The sequence below is a fragment of the Rana temporaria genome, chromosome 1 (assembly GCF_905171775.1).
Source record: "Rana temporaria chromosome 1, aRanTem1.1, whole genome shotgun sequence".
Lineage (NCBI taxonomy): Eukaryota > Metazoa > Chordata > Amphibia > Anura > Ranidae > Rana > Rana temporaria.
The window spans coordinates 309,192,299-309,217,130 of record NC_053489.1 but is presented as its reverse complement, the minus strand read 5'-3'; positions in this window follow the sequence as shown (position 1 = coordinate 309,217,130).

The following is a 24,832-nucleotide window of genomic DNA, read 5'->3' as shown; positions in this document are numbered from 1 at the left end:
CCCGTGCTCTCCTCCTCCCCCCTGTGCTCTCCGCCACCCCCTGTGCTTTCCACATGCCCCCAAGTGCTCTCCACACTCCACATCCCCCTGTGCTCTCCACACTCCACATCTCCCTTGTGCTCTCCACATCCCCCCCTGTGCTCTCCAAGCCCCCCCTTGGGCTCTCCACATCCCCCCCTGTGCTCTCCACATCCACATCCCCCCTGTGCTCTCCACACTCCACATCCCCCCTGTGCTCTCCACACTCCACATCCCCCTGTGCTCTCCACACTCCACCCCCCCCTGTGCTCTCCACACCCCCCCCTGTGCTCTCCACATCCCCCCCTGTGCTCTCCACACTCCACATCCCCCCTGTGCTCTCCACACTCCACATCCCCCCCTGTGCTCTCCACACTCCACATCCCCCCATGTGCTCTCCACATCCCCCCATGTGCTCTCCACATCCCCCCCATGTGCTCTCCACATCCCCCCGTGCTCTCCTCCTCCCCCTGTGCTCTCCACATCCCCCCTGTGCTCTCCACACTCCACATCCCCCCCCTGTGCTCTCCACATCCACCCCTGTGCTCTCCACATCCACCCCTGTGCTCTCCACATCCCCCCCTGTGCTCTCCACACCCCCCTTGTGCTCTCCACATCCCCCCTGTGCTCTCCACATCCCCCTGTGCTCTCCACACTCCACATCACCCCTGTGCTCTCCACATCCCCCCCTGTGCTCTCCACATCCCCCCTGTGCTCTCCACATTCCCCCCTGTGCTCTCCACATCCCCCCCTGTGCTCTCCACATCCCCCCCTGTGTTCTCCACATCCCCCCTGTGCTCTCCACATCCCCCCTGTGCTCTCCACACTCCCCCTCTGCTCTCCACATCCCCCCCTGTGCTCTCCACACCCCCCCCTGTGCTCTCCACATCCCCCCTGTGCTCTCCACACTCCCCCTCTGCTCTCCACATCCCCCCCTGTGCTCTCCACATCCCCCCCCTGTGCTCTCCACATCCCCCCCCCTGTGCTCTCCACATCCCCCCTGTGCTCTCCACATCCCCCCCTGTGCTCTCCACACTCCACATCCCCCCCGTGCTCTCCTCCTCCCCCCTGTGCTTTCCACATCCCCCCCAGTGCTCTCCACACTCCACATCCCCCCTGTGCTCTCCACACTCCACATCCCCCCCCTGTGCTCTCCACATCCCCCCCCTGTGCTCTCCACATCCCCCCCAGTGCTCTCCACACTCCACATCCCCCCTGTGCTCTCCACACTCCACCCCCCATGTGCTCTCCACACCCCCCCTGTGCTCTCCACATCCCCCCTGTGCTCTCCACACTCCACATCCCCCCATGTGCTCTCCACACTCCACATCCCCCATGTGCTCTCCACATCCCCCCCATGTGCTCTCCTCCTCCCCCCGTGCTCTCCACATCCCCCCTGTGCTCTCCACATCCCCCCTGTGCTCTCCACATCCCCCCCTGTGCTCTCCACACTCCACATCCCCCCATGTGCTCTCCACATCCCCCCCATGTGCTCTCCTCCTCCCCCCGTGCTCTCCACATCCCCCCCTGTGCTCTCCACATCCCCCCTGTGCTCTCCACATCCCCCTGTGCTCTCCACACTCCACATCCCCCCTGTGCTCTCCACATCCCCCGCCTGTGCTCTCCACATCCCCCGCCTGTGCTCTCCACATTCCCCCCCTGTGCTCTCCACATCCCCCCCATGTGCTCTCCTCCTCCCCCCTGTGCTCTCCACATCCCCCTGTGCTCTCCACACTCCACATCCCCCCTGTGCTCTCCACATCCCCCCCCTGTGCTCTCCACATCCCCCCCCTGTGCTCTCCACATTCCCCCCCTGTGCTCTCCACATTCCCCCCCTGTGCTCTCCACATCCCCCCCTGTGCTCTCCACACTCCACATCCCCCCCTGTGCTCTCCACACTCCACATCCCCCCATGTGCTCTCCACACTCCACATCCCCCCATGTGCTCTCCACATCCCCCCATGTGCTCTCCTCCTCCCCCCGTGCTCTCCACATCCCCCCTGTGCTCTCCACATCCCCCCTGTGCTCTCCACATCCCCCTGTGCTCTCCACACTCCACATCCCCCCTGTGCTCTCCACATCCCCCCCCTGTGCTCTCCACATTCCCCCCCTGTGCTCTCCACATCCCCCCCTGTGCTCTCCACATCCCCCCCTGTGCTCTCCACATCCCCCCCTGTGCTCTCCACATCCCCTCTGTGCTCTCCACACTCCACATCCCCCCTGTGCTCTCCACATCCCCCCCTGTGCTCTCCACATCCCCCCCTGTGCTCTCCACACTCCACATCCCCCCCCTGTGCTCTCCACACCCCCCCTGTGCTCTCCATATCCCCCCCTGTGCTCTCCATATCCCCCCCTGTGCTCTCCATATCCCCCCCTGTGCTCTCCAAATCCCCCCCTGTGCTCTCCACATCCCCCTGTGCTCTCCACACCCCCCCTGTGCTCTCCACACCCCCCCTGTGCTCTCCACATCCCCCCTGTGCTCTCCACATCCCCCCTCTGTGCTCTCCACATCCCCTCTGTGCTCTCCACACTCCACATCCCCTCTGTGCTCTCCACACTCCACATCCCCCTTGTGCTCTCCACATCCCCCCCTGTGCTCTCCACATCCCCCCTGTGCTCTCCACATCCCCCCTGTGCTCTCCACACTTCACATCCCCCCCTGTGCTCTCCACATTCCCCCCCTGTGCTCTCCACATTCCCCCCCTGTGCTCTCCACATTCCCCCCCTGTGCTCTCCACATTCCCCCCCTGTGCTCTCCACATCCCACCTGTGCTCTCCACACTCCACATCCCCCCTGTGCTCTCCACACTCCACATCCCCCTGTGCTCTCCACACTCCACATCCCCCTTGTGCTCTCCACTCTCCACATCCCCCCCTGTGCTCTTCACATCGCCCCCTGTGCTTTCCTCACCCCCCCATGCTCTCCACGTCCCCCCCATGCACTGCCCACCCCCTGTGATCTCCACACACACCCCCCCCCCGTGCTCTCCGCCACCTCCCTGTGCTCTCAACCTCCCCCATGCTCTACGCTGCCCCCCTGTGCTCTCCTCTTCCTCCCTGTGTTCTCTGCCTCACTTGTGCTCTCACCCCAACCTATGTTCTCAAGGTTATTCCCTGTGCTCTCCACCCCCTATGCTCTTTCCTGGTCCCCCTTGCCTAACCACACACCTCCGGGATTCCGTCAGGGTGGAGAGTGGGGAAAGGGTCGGTTAACATGTCACGGGCTGCTCAATCCAAAATGCCCGGGCCTATTTTTTATCCCAGTCCGGGCCTGGTTGTAGGCCACGCGGCTTGGATTGGTTCTTACTGTCCAGTAAGGCTTTATGGTGGTAGGAGTTGGGACTGCTGTTTTGTAGGTGGTCCCAGTATGATAGCGCCCTCTTCTGTACTGCAAGAAGTAAGAGAAATCTGCCCAACTCGGACTGACAAGCACTGTTGGAGGTGCTCCGATGGACTTGGAGGAGGTGCTTGCAAAATTCCAGATGGAATATTTCTGTTGGGCTGGGGTCCCATTTGGATTGGTCTGGGTAGGTGACAGGACCCCAAACTTCACTGCCATAAAGAAGGATTGGGGCAATGACGCTATCAAATATTCTGAGCCAGACTCTCACGGGTGGTTTTAGGTGGTACAGCCGTCTCCTGATGGCATAGTAGGCTCTGCATGCCTTGTCTTTTAGTGCCTCTATGGCTGGCTTGAAGCTTCCTGATTGGGTAATGTCTAGGCCGAGGTATGTGTAGCTGTTAGTTTCATCCACAGTGCAGTTGTTTATTGTGAAGGAAGGGCTCTTTGTTTGTTTTGTATTTTTCTTTTGGAACACCATGGTTTTTGTTTTGCTCAAGTTGATTGGTAGTGCCCATGTGGCGCTGTATTTCTCCAGAACTTCCAGGCTGTCTTGTAGGCCTTTCTCTGTTGGTGACAGAAGTAGGAGGTCATCTGCGTACAATAGGAACTTCACCTCTGTGTCATGTAGAGTCAGTCCTGGTGCTGGGGAGGATTCTAGAGCAGCCAGTTCATTGATGTAGATGTTGAAGAGGGTTGGACTTAGGCTGCAGCCCTGTCTGACCCCTCGGGTCTGTCGGAAGTGTTCAGTTCTTTTCCCATTCACCTTTACGCTGCAGCTGTTCTCAGTGTATGAACTCTTGATGACGTCGTATGTTTTCCCTCCTATTCCGCTCTCCAATAGTTTGAGGAACAGGCCTGGGTGCCACACTAAATCAAATGCCTTCTTAAAGTCCACAAAGCAGGCGAATATCTTCCCATGTTTTGTATGGTGGACATGGTTCTTGATGAGGCTGTGCAGGGTGTAGATGTGGTCTGTAGTGCGATGGTTTGGCATGAACCCCGCCTGACTTCTGCTGAGGACATTGTGTTGTGTCAGGAATTTGAGGATCCGTTTGTTGAGGATACTGTTGAATAGTTTCCCTAGTGTGCTGCTGACACATATCCCCCTGTAGTTGGATGGATCATACTGGTCTCCACTCTTATGGATGGGTGTTATGAGGCCTTGGTTCCATACTGTAGGGTAGTAACCAGCACTCAGGACCAGATTGAACAGTTTACACATTGCAGCGTGTACCTCTGGGGAGCCGTGTTTAATCATCTCTGGCAGGATTCCATCCATCCCACTGGATTTTTTGGTTTGCAGGTTTTGGATTTTCTCCCCAATTTCTTGTGGTGTAATCGGTACATCTAGGGGGTTCTGGAAGTCCTTAATTTTTTCCTCCATGTCATTTAGTCTTTTGATGATGTATTTTTGTTCTACAGTTAGAGCCTCCTCTGGAATATTTTTGTAGAGGTCCTTAAAGTAGTTGAGCCAGATGTCGCCATTTTGGATGTGGAGGTTGTTTTTCCTGGGTGCTGAGCCAATATTCTTCCATGTTTCCCAGAAAGAATTTTCCTGAAGTGCCTCTTCCAGCTGTATTCTCTCTCTCTCTCTATCTCTCTCTCGCTCTCTCTTTCTCTCTATCTCTCATTCTTTCTCTCCATCTCTCATTCTTTCTCTCTTTTGCCTCTCTCTCTCTTCCTTTCTCTCTCCTCATTCTCTCTATCTTTCCTTCTCATTCTTGTTCTCGCACTCTCTCTACCTCTTTCATTCGCTCTCCTTCTCTCTCTCCTTCTCTCTCCCTTCCTCTCTCCTTTTTCTCTATCTTTCTCTCTCCTTTACCTACTCCCTCTCTCTCATTCTCTCTCTCTCCTCCTCTCTCTATCTCTCTCCTTCACCCACTCCCTCTCTCTCATTCTCTCTCTCCTTCTCTCTCCTTTGCCTACTCTCTCTTTCAGATTCTCCTGCTCTCTCTTTCTCTCTCCTTCACCTACTCTCTCTCTCTCCCCTCTCCCTCTTTCCTTCTCTCTCCTTCAGCTACTCTTTCTCTATCTCTCATTCTCACCCTCTTTCCTTTTCTCTCTTTCCTCCCCCCCTCTCTCTCTCTTTCTCTCTCTCTCTAGCTTCTTCTCTCTCTCTCTCTTTCATTCTCTCTCTCTCTCTCTCTCTCTCTCTCTCTTTCTCCTTTTCTCTTTGGTCTTCTCTTAATTTCCATGACTGTGACAGTCCTAAAGAGCCTACCATAATTCCACTTGTTTAATGGGAAAGGGCTTCACAGTATGAATATAAATTATGATAGGGATGAACTTGGTAGTGGCTATTTTGTTATGTTTTATAAGACCACCGTAATTACCTGTACATCAGGAGTCAAACTGGAAGAGGGAGCCAGTCAAGACCTGTTTATGGGTTGACAGTGAAAATGCTGACAGAGCGAGAGGCCTGAGTGATAACTTATTAGTATACTGCTCCTCCCTTGTCCAATCAGCTACTTTTAAGGGTGGTCTGGACCAAGTTGTTTTTGTGTTGTAAACCTTGCTACAGTGTATGGGAGGGATAACAGGATCAAAATGCTGACTGATCAGAACTCAGAATCAATTAGCAGGTAAACTAGTCCCTATATATTTCAGCTGTGTATTAAGCTGCTTGTCAGGAGCTTAGAATTAAAGTAGATGTAAACCCGATTCATGAAATTTGAGCTGGGCACATATATCTGCAGTATTTTGTTATCTCATTTCAATGAGCCAAGTCTTATAGCTCTCTTCTGAACGGTTCCTCTGTTATCAGCCTGAGAACTCCTGACATATTTTTTTTACTTTTTAGACAAAAGCAGCCTGAACCTTTTGTCAAAGGAGGTTGCTAAAATAGATTAGCAGAGAGCAGCTCCTATTACAAAACAGCTCTGAGAGTCTCTGCCTGTGATGAGAGGGGGTGTGTGCCTAACACGATCTCCTGACACGATCTTAACTTTCTCAACAGTATATAAATGTGAAGACAGCAGATACACATTTAAATCCTATGTAGGGAGATTTGGTTAATCTCTGTGTATCATCTGAGGCTGTTCACTTCACTGGGTGTATGGAAGGTTTACATCCACTTAAAGCTTACTATTCATACAGGCATTGCTGATGTTACCTGGCCATGCCCTCCATGTTTTTTTATAGCTAGGGGGATCATTTATTAAAGACACAGTGCAATTAGGCAGTTAAATAAAAAAATTGAATCAAGTGCAGCAAAAACCTGAAACTCCAATGCCCATGATTGGATGTTTTAACACGAAAACCCACTTCTTCTCCCACTTCAGTGAATTAGCCTCTAATTGTCTATTTGCTTTAAGAACATTTGGACAGAATGGGGTTCCATACCCTTTCAGCAATTTGATAGAATACTTTCTTGCTGATCATAACAATATACAAAAAGCAATACCATAAAAAGATGAGTCTTATTACTGTATATTTCCTATACTGTAGTTAAGCTGGCTGCCATGGGATCCATTTTCAACCCATTGTATTGTGTTTGTAATTTATGGCTTTTTTGAGCAGCTATGAAAAGCATTCCGAGGGTCCCAGTTATATAATACATTATACACAAAATTTTACACCTTCATTCAGAGCTGAAATAAGATATGTATATTCAAGCCTAGGCTGTAATATTAATCTCATGGAAGGGGAAGTGACTCTAGCGCGCCTAGGAGAGAGCCAGTCCGTGAGCATGTTAAAGTAAGAATATTTGAATTGTAAGGATTTGTCAGCACATGAATGATGAACAGATTATTGTTGCCAAAGATCTCTGTGCTGAGAGCATAAAATGAAGCGTATTGCTGAAAATACAACAGTTGCATTTTCATTACCATAAATTACTTTGCCTCTGCTGCCCCTGAAAAGAGATTGCTTGTTCCTGAGAGTTATGATTAATTTTATGTTAGCTGTCGGCTCAAAAGTCTTGAAATAAGAGCTTAACACTTTCTGAAGGAGTCTCTAATAACACAGAATGGAACCGAACTGAATTGACAAATGAAATCTCCTCAGGCACTGTGTAAAATAAATGTAAGGGACATCGCTGGCTCACTAGAGAGCATTAGCCACTAATGGCTTTATCCCTTAGCTATCAAGAGCCACTGTTGTGGCAACGTTTCCTCTTCTCTGCTTATTATACTAGGTTAGAATCCTTCTTTATTCTGTTGTCTCATGGTAACATGTATTTATTTACTTTGGAAGCAAGGCTGTCATCAGTTGGTGATGTTTCTAAATGTAATTCAGCGTTACAAAATTTTGTACTTACATAATTTCCTTGCTGCTTGCACAAAACATGCATTTTTTGATACACGCTTCATGTGTCCAAGATTGCTGCTTTTAGCTGTTGCTGGCACAGATCAGCTAAAAACCAAAATGTGGAAACATTCAAAATATGATATCACTTACACTGTTTTCCACGGTCTGTAATATATATATATATATATATATATATATATATATATATATATATATATATATATATATATATATATATATATATATATATATATATATATATATATATATATATATATATAAACAAAATGAGTAAAATACACAAGTCCTTTCAATAAGTCTTGTAATTCACTAAAGCAGCGCTAATTATCACTCCTCTGCCATGATCAATCTTTCTTACAACAGTTCATAAGAGAAAAATGTGAAGAACAGAAGGTGCATCAGTGTTCAGATAAAACCACAGGTGCTTTGAATATGCTTTGTGCTCTTCACTGCAGACTCCTCTCACCATGACACTTACCATATCCCTGTGACCAATAGGTTTAACCCCTATGGAATTATGAAGATAGAAATGTACCCCATTCACTGCGTCCTTTTTTATGGAGAGGAAGGGGGAACAGTAGGAGAGGACGAGGGTACCCACCACAAAGGGGGAGCCTCCATCACAGTACCCCCAACAGTTTCCCTCTTACCATCAACCAGGACCTGAATACATGGAACCTAATTGGAGGGACCAACAAAATTGGGAGAGGGATCGTGCACAGCAACAAAATCCAAGGAAGGAAGAAATCGCGGCTGTAGGGCAGGATCAAGAGTTCAGCAAAAAAAGAAGACTGGAAACATACTAACTGGAATATATAACTTGAGTGGAGTAGAGCTAACACATAAGGAAACAAATATATTACATCTTGGCTTAAAGTGCAGTCTGAAACGACCAATTGATAAATTCGATGTGTATGTTGACATCCACACATAAATGAGGAAATTCAGCATTAAAAAATATTTTCTGAACAAAGTTTCCAATCCCGTGGGAGGGAGTACTAATTCATCAGTTGCCGTTGACAGTGGACTCAAAAACAAATCTTTGTTTAATCCCCCCAATACAGCAATTCACCATCTTGAGGTTTTCAAGGGTTTGGTATTAAGAGATATGGAGAAGATAGTACCTAAGAAAGGAGTTAATCCAAGGTTTATACATTACGGCATAGAAATGCTTGAAACCAAAAATGATGTAATAGTCAGACCAGCCAATAAAGGAAGTGGGGTGGTGGTCCTGTCCAAAGAATTTTATTATAACCAACTGACAGAAATGCTGTCGGATGCTGAAACTTATCAAAAATTGGATAATGACCCCACACCCCAATATAATCGAGAATTGTGATTTCTTATTAAACAGGGATACAAAATACATGTATTAACCATGAAAGAAAAAAGGTACCTGACACCAAGCAGCATACGGATCCCCACAATTTACACTCTCCCTAAAATACAAAAAGACTCCCAAAATCCCCCCGCAAGACCGATCGTTAACAGCATAGGATCTGTTACTTCAAGGATGGGCCAATATTTGGACCAGTTTTTACAAAAGAGTGTAGAAATTACAAAGGCATACTTGAGAGATACAAAAGACCTATTACAGGCCCTTCAAGATATCAAATTAGATGGTCGGGGAGAGGTTATTTTGGTAACTTCAGATGTATCGTCATTGTATACTGTTATACAACATGACGACGCCCTACTTGCTCTTAATTGGGCCTTAAGTCAGAGAGAAGATCTACCTCATCACCAAAAAGATTTTTTAAGGGACGTTTTAGATTTTTGTCTTTCACATAATTACTTTTGGTATAACAATTGTTTTTTACCCAAAGGAAAGGCGTTGCTATGGGCGCAAAATAGTAAGAATAGTTTTTTACCTGTGCGAAGTGGTCACCCCCCAGCATGGCTTAAAAATATTCCTAAGGGACAGCTAATGCATGTCAAAAGAAATTGTTCTACAGTTGAAAGCTATGAATCTCAGTCAGAAATATTAAAGGAACGTTTTAGTAGAAAAGGGATATGATTCCCAGCAGCTGGACAGAATCTCTGAAGAAATAAAAGTGAAGAGGTTCTGAAAGATGTGATAAGGGGGGCGTGGCTAACCGCTGAACTGCATGGACGCTTGAATACACAGCTCCTGCACTGACCGGAGATAACATCACCCGCAGCACTAACCCAAACTCCAGTTATGCACTATTCTAACCCCCACATTCTGGGAAATCAGACCGGGACATCCCGCAAGCGGAAAGAATACCGCCAACCTCGGAAATTAACCGACTTATTTACTTTTCCTCCTGGAGACTAAATCCAAGATAGCGCCCGCGATCGCTCCCCGCACGGAGGCTGGGCCTACACTGACCTGCCTAATGAAGATGATTCTTCCATACAGCCTCAGAAATGCTCCTCGGACCCTTCTTCAACTCCTGGGACATCCTCCACCACCACCAGCCCGGCAAAAGCGCAATACCAGATTCGATCGTACCAGCCAATCAAAATGCATATGCCTGATTTCAACAATTCTGCTGGACCTTCCACCAGTGGAAACGATCATCGGTCGCATCCACCTCCTACCAAAACTGTCTCCTCTCCCACCAGAAGTTCCCTGCGACACTTCTATCATACTAAGGATATGCTACTATCCAAAACAAGACATCTTGACCAATTACCACCACCATAAGCAAAGCTACAGCTCTTTGCCGACATCTCCCAATACACACGTCAACAAAGGAGACAACCCCAAACCATCACTAAACCTCTAAACAATCATAAGATACCCTATCAATGTGGGTTTCCGACCAAACTCCTGGTCACCAATAATGGAGTGAAGCACAGCATCCATACAGTGGAAGAAGGCATTCTACTTCTCAAGAAATGGAAGATTATCCCTGACTTGGACGCCTCTCCTCAATTGTCCACCTCAAACAATAATCACTCACTCTCCGATGGGACGCGTCCCAGTGCTGCCAAGTGATCATGAGGTTAGTGTACCTATTGTGCTCAATTTACATATGTACTGCGATTCAGTGCCTGCTCGTTGCAGATAGTCCACAAACTTATACCCTCCACAGTGTTCAGTAGTTCATCTGGTTTACTACTGACCCTCGTGTTTCCCCACAACCCTTTATTACTGCTAATACTTACGTTGACTGTTAACTTCCTTTCTGCTTCCCTCCTTACCTGAATCCCTGGAGAGCACCTGACTTCTGAGAGCACATTTCCCTGAACCACAGGATCTAAGGACCATCTTAAGTTTCCCTGCTGAATCAAGAGAACCACCAAGAACTGTAAGTATCACTTTTTCCTCACATAACTCGTGAAAGGACTAAACCATCCAGCTAAAAGAGCCTCTATGTGGAAGGCGGCACAAACCTCTCTCTGCAACGTTCTTCTTGTGCAAGAGTACGGATGAGCCGAACACCCCCCCGTTCGGTTCGCACCAGAACCTTCGAACGGACCGAACGTTTGCACGAACATTTAGAACCCCATTGACGTCCATGGGACTCGAACGTTTGAATTCAAAAGTGCTCATTTTAAAGCCTAATATGCAAGTTATTGTTGTAAAACGTCTTTGAGAACCCGGGTCTTGCCCCAGGGAACATGTATCAATGGAAAAATGTTTTAAAAACGGTCGTTTTTTCAGGAGCAGTGATTTTAATGATGCTTAAATGGAAAAAAAAAAAAAAGAAAAATTCCTTTAACCACTTCCCGCCCGGCCTATGGCCGATTTACGTCCGGGAAGTGGTTATGAAATCCTGACAGGACGTTCTAGAACGTCCTGCAGGATTTCATGCCGCGCGCGCCCGTGGGGGCGCGCATCGCGGCGATCGGTGATGCGGGGTGTCAGTCTGACACCCTGCATCTCCGATCTCGGTAAAGAGCCTCCGGCGGAGACTCTTTACCACGTGATCAGCCGTGTCCAACCACGGCTGATCACGATGTAAACAGGAAGAGCCGTCGATGGCTCTTCCTCACTCGCGTCTGACAGACGCGAGTAGAGGATAGCCGATCGGCGGCTCTCCTGACAGGGGGGGTTAGCGCTGATTGTTTATCAGCGCAGCCCCCCCTCGGATCGCCACACTGGACCACCAGGGATGCCCACCCTGGAGCACCAGGGTGGGCAAAAAAAAAAAAAATGGCAAAAAAAAAAAAAAAAAAAAGTCTAAAAAAAAAAGCATAAAGAAAAAAGATGCCAGTCAGTGCCCACAAATGGGCACTGACTGGCAACCTGGCAAAAATAAGTGCTGCCACCCCAGTGTCCATCAGCGCCACCCCAGTGTCCATCAGCGCCACCCCAGTGTCCATCAGTGCCACCCCACAGTGCCCATCCATGCCCAGTGCCCACCTATCAGTGCCCATCTGTGCCACCCATAAGTATCCATCAGTGCCGCCCATCTGTGCCGCTTATGAGTGCCCATCTGTGCCGCCCATGAGTGCCCAGTGCCGCCTATGTGTGCCCATCAGTGCCGCCTATGTGTGCCCATCAGTGCCGCCTATGTGTGCCCATCAGTGCCGCCTATGTGTGCCCATCAGTGCCGCCTATGTGTGCCCATCAGTGTCGCATACCAGCGCCGCCAATCAGTGCCACCTCATCTGTGCCCGTCAGTACTACCTCATCGATGTCCATCAGTGCCATCTCATCGGTGCCCATTAGTGCCACCATATCAGTGCCCGTAATTGAAAGAGAAAACTTATTTACAAAAAAATTAACAGAAAAAAATTAAAACGTAATTTTTTTTCCAAATTTTCAGCCTTTTTTTAGTTGTTGCGCAAAAAAAAAAAATCGCAGAGGTGATCGAATACCACCAAAAGAAAGCTCTATTTGTGGGGAAAAAAGGACGCCAATTTTGTTTGGGTACAGTGTAGCATGACCGCGCAATTGCCATTCAAAGTGCGACAGTGCTGAAAGCTGAAAATTGGCTTGGGCGGGAAGCTGCGTAAGTACCTGGTATGGAAGTGGTTAAATATTGTACCTGCTGGGTGTCTATAGTATGCCTATGAAAACGTCTTTGAGAACCAGGGTCTTGCCCCAGGGAGCATGTATCAATGGAAAAAAAGTTTTAAAAACGTTCCGGACTCCTGAAAAAACAACCGTTTTTAAAACTTTTTTCCATTGATACATGTTCCCTCGGGCAAGACTCGGGTTCTCAAAGATGTTTTCACAGGCATACTATAGACACCCAGCAGTTACAATATTTAAAGACATTTTTCATTATTTTTTTTTTTTTTTAATTTAAGCATCATTAAAATCACTGCTCCTAAATCTTTAGGTGCAAGCTACAGCGCACACGGCCAGTACACACCAAGTAGCTTTAGGTGCAAACTACAGAGGACACAGGCAATAAACCAAGTAAGAATACTGCAGCTAGCACAATCACCTGCCTGCCAGTAAATTAGGAAGAACTGATCTAGCTAAACTATACAGGGGTAGATTCAGGTATGGGCGCGCAATGATACGGCGGCACAGCGTATCATATTTACGCTATGCCGCCGTAACTTACAGGAGCAAGTGCTGTATTCACAAAGCACTTGCTCCGTAAGTTGCGGCGGCGTAGCGTAAATGGGGCCGGCGTAAGCACGCGTAATTCAAATGTAGAAGGGGGGGCGTGTTTTATGTAAATATATGATGACTTGACGTTTTGTATGGACGGCGCATGCGCCATCCGTGTACATATCCCAGTGTGCATTGCTCCCAAGTACGGCGCAACAACGTATTGGTTTCGACGTGAACGTAAATTACGTCCAGCCCTATTCGCGAACGACTTACGCAAACGACGTAAAAAATTCAAATTTTGAAGCGGGAACGACGTCCATACTTAACATTGGCTGCGCCTCCTAATAGCAGGAGCAACGTTACGACGAAAACGACTTATGCAAACGACGTAAAAAACTACCGCCGGGCGCACGTACGTTTGTGAATCGGCGTAAGTAGGTAATTTGCATACTCTACGCTAAAAACTACAGGAGCGCCACCTAGCGGCCAGTGTGAGAATGCACCCTAAGATACGACGGCGTAAGAGACTTATGCCAGTCGTATCTTAGGCTAATGTCGGCGTATCTAGCTTTCTGAATACAGAAAGTAGATACGCCGGCGCAGATTTGAATTTACGTGGTGTAAATTCTCTTTGAATCTACCCCACAGTGTATAAATATATGTACATAACCTGGGATGTATATATATCCTTTACACACTGTAACATTAACTAACTAGCCTGCCTGCCTGCTCTATCTACCTGCAAAAAATGACACTCTCTCTGTCCTCTCAACCACCGCAACACACTAAACAAGGTCGACCTAAACCCCCTGAGCCATAATTGGCCAAAGCCACCCTGGCTTTGGCCAATTATGGCTCTCCGTTTTTTGCAAGCTGTGATTGGCCAAGCATGCGGGTCATAGTGCATGCTTGGCCAATCATCAGCCAGCGATGCCGCAGTGAATTATGGTCTGTGAAACGTAACTCGAATTTGGCGCAAACTAAACATTTTGTTCGTATTTCGACGAACGATCGAGCATACGATGTTCGAGTCGAACATAAGTTCGACTCGAATACAAAGCTCATCCCTATGCAAGAGACGCACTTCAAGATCACTGCAGAGCCACATTGCAATAACAAGTAATTTACCAACCTCTTTAAATCCTCAGGACCTGATAAAAAGAACAAGGTCCTAAATGCCATCAAAAACACACTGGGCTAGATTCAGGTAGATGCGCCCAGTATTATCGTATTTACGCTGCGCCGCCGTAAGTTTGAGAGGCAAGGGCTGTATTCACAAAGCACTTGCCTCCTAACTTACGGCGGCGTAGCGTAAATGGGGCCGGCGTAAGCGCGTGTCATTTAAATGATATTAAGGGGGGGCGTGTTTTATTTAAATTAGGTTGACCCCGCGTATTTTACGTTTTTTACGAACGGCGCATGCGCCGTTCGTGAAAGAATCCCAGTGCGCATGCTCGAAATTCCGACGCAAATTGTCATTGCTTTCGACGTGAACGTAAATTACGTCCAGCCCTATTCCCGAACGACTTACGCAAACGACGTAAAAAATTAAAAAAACAAAGCGGGAACGACGTCCATACTTAACATTGCGTGCGCCTCATAGAAGCAGGAGCAACGTTACGCCGGAAAAAGCCTTACGCTAACGACATAAAAAACTACCGCCGGGCGCACGTACGTTTGTGAATCGGTGTATCTAGGTAATTTGCATACTTTACGCCGAAAACGACGGAAGCGCCACCTAGCGGCCAGCGTGAGAATGCACCCTAAGATACGACGGCATAAGAGAATAACGCCAGTCGGATCTTAGGCTAATGTCGGCGTATCTTGCTTTCTGAATACAGAAAGAAGATACGCTGGCGCAGATTAGAATTTACGCGGGGTATCAATAGATACGCCTGCGTAAATTCTTTCTGAATCTACCCCACTATCTTTCACACTCCACAATAGTCTGATAGATACCAATAGTAGATACTTAGCCCTGGACTGCTCCATCAGCAACCTCAGATATACTAATGTGAGGGTTTATGCCCCCAATAAAAAGCAAATCAGCTTCCTATCCAAGCTGATGAAAAAAATCAACCACTTTAAGCAGGGGCATCTCATCTGTGGGGACTTCAATATAGTTCCAGACAACTCAATTGACGATTCGTCCCGTTCCAGCAGGATCCCATTCCCTATGGGCTCCTTTATAAGATCACATGATCTATATGACGTCTGGAGATGCCACCACACCACCGAGAGAGACTATTCCTTCTTTTCCCCTCGCCACAGCTCATATACCCGGATTGAATATTTTTGGTAGGATAAATGGTCCCTGCCCAAAGTCTCCGCACTTGGAATCTTTACCATTATGTGGTCCGACCTTGCTCCTGTTATCATGACATTGTCTGACTCACCTTCTTCTCCACATGCTCGGATCTGGAGAGCTAACGCTTCCCTCATCCACTCCCCAACATATTCAGAACATATCAAGAAAAGTTTAGAAGAATACTTTGCTCTTAATGCAGGCTCTGTTAATGATAATTTTGTTCTATGGAACGCCCACAAAGCGTTCATAAGGGGAATTTTTGTTCAACTGGGAGCTAGAGAGGGGAGAAGGAGATCACAGCACCTTGACAATCTCACGTCTGAAATAAAAACGCTAGAAAGCCAAAATCAATCTAATCCTATTCCTGATACCAAAAATATCTCCGTTTAGGCCGATACGTATTCTTCTACATATTTTTGGTAAAAAAAAAAATTAAAAAAAATCGCAATAACCGTATAGTGACTGGCTTGTTATATTGCCTACAAAATAGGGGGACATAATTATGATTTTTTTTTTTTTTTTACTAGGAATGGCGGCGATCTGCGATTTTTTTTTTTTCGGGACTGTGACATTATAGCGGACACATCGGACACTTTTGACACATTTTTGGGGACCATTCACATTTATACAGTGAACAGTGCTATAAATATGCATTGATTACTGTATAAATGTGACTGGCAGGGAAGGGGTTAACCACTAGGGGGCAGGGAAGGGGTTAAATGTGTAGCCTAGTCAGTGTTCTAACTGTGGGGGGAGGGGGGTGACTGGGGGAGGTGACCGATCTGTGTCCCTATGTACAAGGGACATAGATCGGTCTCCTCTCTCCCTGACAGGAGCTCCACGTGCCTGCTCAGTTACTCAGTTACAGAGTTACTGGGCACGCGCACTGTGTTCCCAGTAACGCGACGGGTGCTCGCGCGCACCACCGGCGGCGCGTGCGCGCCCCCTAGCAGCTTCTAATGACAGGACGTCATATGACGTCCTGTCAGAACAACAGGGGATTCCGCCCACCATCATTTGATGGCGTGCGGTTGTAAGGAGGTTAAACATTTCATAAAGACAATAGGGCTCAATAGGTTGCCTCCTCACCACACTTCTGGATATCGAAGAGACCAGAAATGACGTCACTGAAATTACGTTTTTATTTATATCCATTAAATCAATAATTACATCAATTTAGATCAAAACAAAACCCTCAATACTACAGAGCTCAGTAACAGTATATAGATGCAAGCAAATAAAAACTGAAAACAGAATACCATCAAAGTTACGTTGTATTAATATATATAAGAAGGCCAGTATGGTGGCCTGAGTTTATGGGAGGAGCCCGGAGGGTATTTAAGCAGCCCACTCACACATGCTCTTTGTTGGTTCAGTGTGCGGTACTACACGTCACTGGGCCGACTATTCCCAGCTCACCTCATGTCCGTGTGTCTGCGCATTCAATCGCATTTGACACCCTCCTGCCCTTCCCTTTTTCAGGGCACTTCTCAGCATATCCTTCTTCAATTAACTACCCATTACTTACCTTGGGTATGCCTCCTTTTCTTGGCATACTGACCAGACCACCAAGGCACACTTCAGGTTTATTTATGTTGTAAGTCTTGTCGCGTGTTTATGTGATCCACATCTCTTTCGGTCAGAGGGCAACGACCATAAACATAAAACAACTTTTATCAATATTAAAAAAACATCTAATGTAAAACCGTACTATATCCCTATACCCTAACATGAAACCATGTTATACCCTATACTAATGCAACAGAGCAGATTCTCATGCCACTCCAATCCAGGTGTTCCAGGTAGTAGTGTTAGGTGATAGAAGAGCAACAGGATAGCATGTGTGGCATTCAGACCTTCATATAACAGGTCAAGAACTTCAACAAGCTGTAAGCAGCAACAGTTTCAGGAGGAAGACAAGTGCAGAGTCAAGAACACAGGTGGGCATCAGCGGTATGTGTGAGGCAAAAAACATAAGCAGGCTGCAGCAGTATTAAGCATGGGGGGCAGTATGGTATTTCCATCTATCATATGACAGTAAAATGCCCTCATACAACTCAACATATAAAAGTGTCCTAGTAAGTTTGGTGTTGAATATGGGGGGGAATCAATATATCACAAGAGGCAATAAAGGTGAACTCCAGGAAAGCAAATGCTGTCTAAATCAAAAGGGATAGCTATTATTACTTAAAACGTTGTTTGCTTTGTGTATATATTCCAGATCTGTGCAGTAATCCAGTGTGTAATTTTTTCTCTGTGTAGCAGCTTTCTTTAATGTAGACCAGTCTCTTCTCTCCTTGTGTCGGATGACTACTCTTGTCCCCACCCCTTCTGTAATTTTCTACAGGCAACCTGTATTGAGTGGGACTGCTGGGTCCCTCCCACAACTCTTTTCTCTGCGCAGGCTATGTACAGCACAGTTATGATGTTACTGCTATTTTTACAATGTAATAACTGGGTTTAAAAAAGTATAGTGTGCACACAAAGTAAAGGTATATCCTCTGTGGTTGTTGAGCACATTTAACAGATTTTTTTTTTCCAGGAGTCCAGTTTCAAATACTATATAAAGTCACCAACCACAGAATAATTTTGAATATGTTTAATAGTCAGGAACTATGGAGTATCCTAGAATTTTGGCTCTTTGATGGGGAATGCAAGCAAGAGCTTGCTTAAGTGTGTGAGGCCTCGTACACACGTCCAAGGAACTCGATGGGCAAAACACATAGTTTTGCTCGTCGAGTTCCTTGTGAAGCCGCCGAGGATCTCGGCGAGCCGAAATTTCCTATTGAACAACGAGGAAATAGAGAACATGTTCTCTATTTCCTCGCCGAGATCCTCGTCGGCTTCCTCGGCCAAAAGTGTACACCCGCCCGGGTTTCTCGGCAGAATCCAGCTCCGATCGAGTTTCTGGCTGAATTCTGCCGAGAAACTCGGTCGTGTGTACGGGGCCTCAGAGATAACATTTTCCTTTGCATGTGAGGTTGGGGCACGCATAGCTACCGAATGTCCCTTAGACCCTCCTTTGTCACCAAACCCCAATGTTCCTTATTCTTCTTTAATTCTCCACTCTGGTGTAGAGATCTATACAAATATATAAAATATTTAATTTCAAAACTTGTTTTTATATTGCATTTTAACTATCCTACAGAATATTGCACAAGTGAATTTAGGACAATGTAAAAGAAAAGTAGCACTAAAAACACCCTAGCGGGTGTTCATTATTATGTTAAATCAGTGATGAACTCTATGATAGATTGGTGTGACAGAAAGGTGTCTTTTGTGCTAAAGGTTGTCCATATTTCCATTTCAGAAGGTTGTCAGATATGTGGACGTGTATCATCTCAAATCATTGCATCGTAATATTGCTTATGTGAGTGATTAAATGAAATGAAACAAACTGCAGATAAACTCCTCTGTAAGATTTTCCAAGGCAAGGTTTTGTAATAATAAAAGTGTAAACAAGAATGTGCCTTTCAAAGTTAAAATACATTGGGGTTGATTTACTAAAACTAGAGAATTATTTTTTCTGTCAAAGCTTAGAGGATCACTAAAGGAATATTTTTTTTTAGCTAAATAGCTTCCTTTACCTTACTGCAGTACTGGTTTCATGTCCTTATTGTTCATTTTTGCTTTGAAGTTGCTGTAATTCTGCTGTGATCTCCACACTTCCTGGTTGTCTGTTTCCTTATAACCACAGTACTGGGAGCTTTTCACGGTGGTCTAAGCTGTCATTACTGTGTCTAAAACTTAACAGAACCAATCAGATTAATTTTAAAAACAAAACACTGCCTTGGATTTGTTTGTTTTTGTTCTGTGTGTCTCTCTAGTTCACAGGAACATGAAACCAGTTTAAAAGTGAAACTAAACTGCAGGCACATTATAGGATTGATTTTTATCTATTTGTAATTATTTTTTAAAAGCAATCAGTTAACTTTTATGTCTCTATACCCTGTAAACAGTCATTTCAGCAAACATTTTTTTTTCCTTTAGTGACCCTTTAATTGAACAAGCTAAAGTTACTGTAGAAGCTGATTGGCTACCATGCACAGCTGCACCAGATTTTGCACTCTCCAGTTTTAGTAAATCAATCCAATTGTCTGTATGTTTATGAATAATAATAATAATAATAATAATAATTATAGTAACAATCGGCAACAGATAATTTGTTTTAGCTTAACTGATTATAGGGTCTGTGATGTATTGTGGTAGCTTGCTCCCGTTGCCATTGATTGAATTGGAACAAGATTTTTAAAACTGCGAGTATACACTGTGTGTGACAGGCCATCTGGGAGAGTGTTGGATGATATATATATTTCTGCCAGGTTTTGTGTCTGAATGGTTGCTAATCTAAGAAGACAGGCTAGAAATTTGAGAACACAGGTATTCACTCAGGTGTTTTCTAGTAAAAGGCCAGATTATGGGATTAGCGGCAGAAAGGGGCTGCTCCTGTGATGGCAGTGCTAAATTCTGAAAAGCATCTATGAATATGAATTTGTTACACTCGTTTTCTGGAGTCTGGAGAACTAGGCTTAAACCTTTGCACAGATAAAGTATATCTTTAGCCAAAACATGTTTTATTTTTTCTTAGCCTACAATAGATGTGGGAGTCTATAAGGCTTTTAGGTTGGCTTTACACCTAAACGTTGTTGTTGTAGAAAAATGCCTTTTACTGTGCAAGGTATGGTAATTCACGGTCCACTATGCCGTGCCCTTCATTTTAAATGTCACCCTAATGCTGTGTGGGGTGCTGCATTAAAAAGGTTTCTATCTGATTTTGCATGTGTTCACAGCCCATTCTAAATGTCAGCGTATTCCTTTTATGTCTCTAGTACAAGAAGTAAAGGGACATCCTCCCATTAGGAAGCAGAGAGTAAACAAAACCTGTATTAATATATGTGGAGTGCTTTACTGTTTAAATGTGAAATGATGAAACAGCTGCTACTCAAGACCAGGAATAAAGTAAAAAAATATATATTAATATACATGGAGTGCTATTTCCTGTGTTAAACCATATAAAATGTGACAATATATAATTTATAAAATGATCATTGTGCATGAGATAATACTTGATGCAAACGTGCTTCAATATAATGAAAATTAATAAAGTGACTGATGCATAAACCACAATATAAAAACCGTGCTCAAAAAAGTGCAAAATGAATAAACATTTAGCATTTTTCATTATTCATTTTGCACTTTTTTGAGCATGGTTTTTATATTGTAGTTTATGCATCAGACACTTAATTAATTTTCATTATATTGAAGCATATTTGCATCAAGTATTATCTCATGCTCAATGATCACTTTATAAATTATATATTGTCACATTTTATATGGTTTAACACAGGAAATAGCGCTCCATGTATATTAATACATTTTTTTACTTTATTCCTGGTCTTGAGTAGCAGCTGTTTCATCAATTAGACCAGCGCAGCGATTTCACATTTTAAACCTGACAGGGTTTTGTAATCACTCCCTACTCTAACTTAAATTAAGTAAATACTTTTGGGCAGAGAATGAGGCCCTTTTCACATGGGGGGATTTAGCTCAGGCTGGAACTTGGGAGGCTGGTCTGAAAGGATCCCATCACAGGAGACAGTTGGAGGGATTCAAGCACGAGAGGCAGTAGAGACAGCAAGGAGAGACAGTGACTACATCAGCACGGTGCAGGGGCAGACAAGGGGAGAGACTGCCATTTGTAGCAGGTCTCTCTTTAAGACAGCAGTGTGCCACTTCTTCATCCAATCTTGCACTGGGGAATCTTAATGTGTGTGTGTGAGTTGGGCAAGACTGTGGCAGAGAGCCAATCAGGAGGACTGGGAAGGCAGAAAGAGATGTGTTCAAGTGTGTGCAAGTGTTCAATTGTTTGTCTTTTTTTCTCTGACACTTTTTAAACAGCTTTTTTTTCCTTTCTGCTAATTAAGGGGAGTGTTTAATTGTTAACAGGTGAGTATATAAGTGTCTGTAAAAACTCCATAAGAGCTGGCTCCTTGCTGAGATCTGGTGTGGAATTTCTGATCAGAAGTGGAATTTTTGAATACAAGTGGAAGAGTTAAAAACCAGGAGTTTAAAACAAGAGTTAAGACAGGAGTCTTCTAAAACTGTAAGTATTATCTTAATCTTCATACAAGTAATTATATTGTAACTGGGAAATGAGTGCTAGCAGGGTTGAAGGTTTTGCTCAGTGCACAGTGTGTCACATGTATGCAAAATTGGTGCAACAGCTCCAAGATGGATACCGCTGTGACAGATGTGAGCAGGTTGCCCTTCTGGAAGCTCGTATCAGAGATCTGGAGGAGCAAGTTGCAACACTGGGTAGAAATGACAACCTTGAAAGGGGTCCTCTGCTCGCTGAGCAAGTGGTCAGTAAGGTTGATGTGGAGGGGAAAGTCAGGATTATCAGATAGGGAGATGGGTTAATGCAGTTAGAGGGAGTGGAAGGGGCGTGAAGAAAGGGAAGGCCAGTCCTGTATTTGTGCATCAAAACAAATTTGCCAAGTTGGGTGATGATGTGGAGGTGGCAAACAGAGGTGGCAGCCCTAGATGTTACTGCTACCCCTAACAGCCGGGAGAGCAACCCATCTAGTAGAGGTGGGGAGGGGAGTGCAGGTAGGCCTAGACAGTTGGTGGTAATAGGGGATTCTATAATCAGAAGGACTGATAGAATAATTTGTCGCCAGGATCGCTTCAACCGAATGGTTTGCTGTCTCCCTGGTGCCAGGGTTCGGCATGTGGTGGACCGGGTGGATAAATTACTGGGAGGGGCTGGGCATGACCCAGCTGTCTTGGTCCACGTTGGAACCAATGACAGTATACATGGAAGGTGGAGGCTCCTTAAGAATCAATTTAAAGAACTAGGCTGCAAGATGAAGGGAAGGACCTCCAAGGTGATATTCTCTGAAATATTGCCTGTGTCATGCGCAACACAGGAAAGGCAGGGGGAGATTAGAGAGCTGAATGCATGGCTAAAGACCTGGTGTAGGAAGGAGGGATTTGGGTTTCTAGAGCACTGGGCTGACTTTTCATTGGGGTGCAACCTATATGCTAAAGACGGTTTGCACTTGAATGGAAGGGGGTCTGCTGTGCTGGGGGAGAGGTTTATGGGAATGCTGGAGGAGTATTTAAACTAGGATTGAGGGGGGAGGGTGAATTAGAATTACATCGAGCAGACAGGTCAGTTAGTGGTCAGACATTAATGGAGAGTGGAATGGGGATAGATGGGGGGAGGGTTATGGCAGGTGACAAGAAAGTTCCCATGTTGCAAACAGCCATTGGAAATAATAGTGCCATTTGTACTACTATAAATTATATGAAAAACACCAGAGAAAAATGTAACAATACATTTAAGTGTTTGTTCACCAATGCCAGAAGTCTGCCAAGCAAAACAGGTGAGCTGGAAGCTCTAGGGCATGAGGAGAGCTATGATGTAATCGGTATTGCTGAAACTTGGCTTCAATCTTCACATGACTGGGCTATTAATATTCCTGGCTATGCTCTCTTTCGGAAAGACAGGGTAAAAAGGAAAGGTGGAGGGGTCTGTCTCTATGTGAGAAGTGACCTCAAAGCAAGCGTGAAAGAGAACCTGGTTGATGGAGAGTGTGATGAGGCTGAAGCATTATGGGTGGAACTGCATACAGATGTGCGTAGTTCAAAATTAATCATTGGAGTTTGTTATAAACCACCCAATGTTAATGAGGAGGTGGAGACTCAGCTCCTTGCACAGATGGAAAGGGCTGCAAGGTCTGGGATGGTGATAATAATGGGGGATTTTAACTACCCAGAAATTAAATGGATTAATGGCACTTCTGGGACAGTTAAAGGACAAATATTTAAAAACCTATTGCAGGACAATTTTATGGTGCAGTTTATTGAGGCCCCAACTAGGAATGATGCCCTGTTGGTCCTGATAATCTCAAACCATGCAGAGCTTATTACTAATGTTCAGATAAAGGAACGCCTGGGTAGCAGTGATCATAACATGATTTCATTTAATGTTAACTATAAGCAAGAAATACATACAGGAAATATTAAAACACTAAATTTTAAGAGAGCAAATTTTCCAAGGATGAGGGCTGCTCTCCAGGACTTGGACTGGGAGGGACTATTGGCACAGATGAACACAGAACAGAAATGGGAATTCTTCAAAAAGACTGTGTGGAACCTCACTGCAAAATGTTCCCATGGGCAATAAGTTTAAAAGGCTAAAAATAAAACCTATGTGGCTCACGGTCAAAGTTAAAAAAGCTATAAACAATAAGAAAGTAGCTTTTAAAAAATATAAAAATGAAGGAACACTAGTGTTGTTTAAATGTTACAAAGAATATAACAGGATATGCAAAAAGGAAATCAAGGATGCAAAAATTCAAAACGAACGACAGATTGCAAAAGATAGTAGGACAAACCCCAAAAAAATCTTTAAATATATTAATAGTAAAAAGGTGAAGTCTGAGCATGTAGGCCCCTTACAAAATAATCTAGAGTGGGTGACTGGGGACAAAGAGAAGGCAAATTTATTAAATGTTTTCTTCAGCTCTGTGTATACAATGAAGCATGGGGGAGCTCATGTCCAAAATGGGGGTGGGAGTGACACAGCCCCAAATCCACAATGGCTCAAAAGTGATATGGTCCAGAAATATTTAGACAGAATAAAGGTGGATAAAGCACCTGGACCTGATGGCATCCACCCACGGATCCTAGGTGAGTTGAGCTCTGTCATTTCAAAGCCACTGTATCTAATATTTAGGGACTCATTAAAGACAGGAATAGTACCACTGGATTGGCGCAGGGCCAATGTGGTGCCCATATTTAAAAAGGGAACAAAGTCTTTACCAAGTAACTATAGACCTGTTAGTTTAACTTCTATAGTTGGGAAGATACTGGAACGTTTAATAAAATACCACATGGATGAGTTCTTGCTGGAAAAAAACTATTTAAGCAGCAGACAACATGGATTCATGAAAGACAGAAGTTGTCAGACAAACCTGATTTCCTTTTATGAAGAGGTAAGTAAAACCCTGGACAGAGGGGTGGCTGTGGACGTGATATATTTGGATTTTGCAAAAGCGTTCGATACAGTTCCGCACACACGGCTCATGTGTAAGGTAAGGTCTACAGGATTGGATATATCAGTTTGTAAATGGATAGAAAACTGGCTGAAAGACAGAATTCAGAGAGTCGTGGTTAATGATTCTTACACTGAATGGTCCAAGGTTATCAGTGGTGTACCCCAAGGTTCAGTGCTGGGACCCTTACTTTTCAATATATTTATAAATGATATTTGGTCTGAGATCAAAAGTAACATTTCTGTCTTTGCAGATGACACCAAGCTATGCAGTGGAATAACGTCCTTGCAGGATGTCGCCAATTTACAAGCCGACCTCAATGCTCTGTCTAATTGGGCGACTAAGTG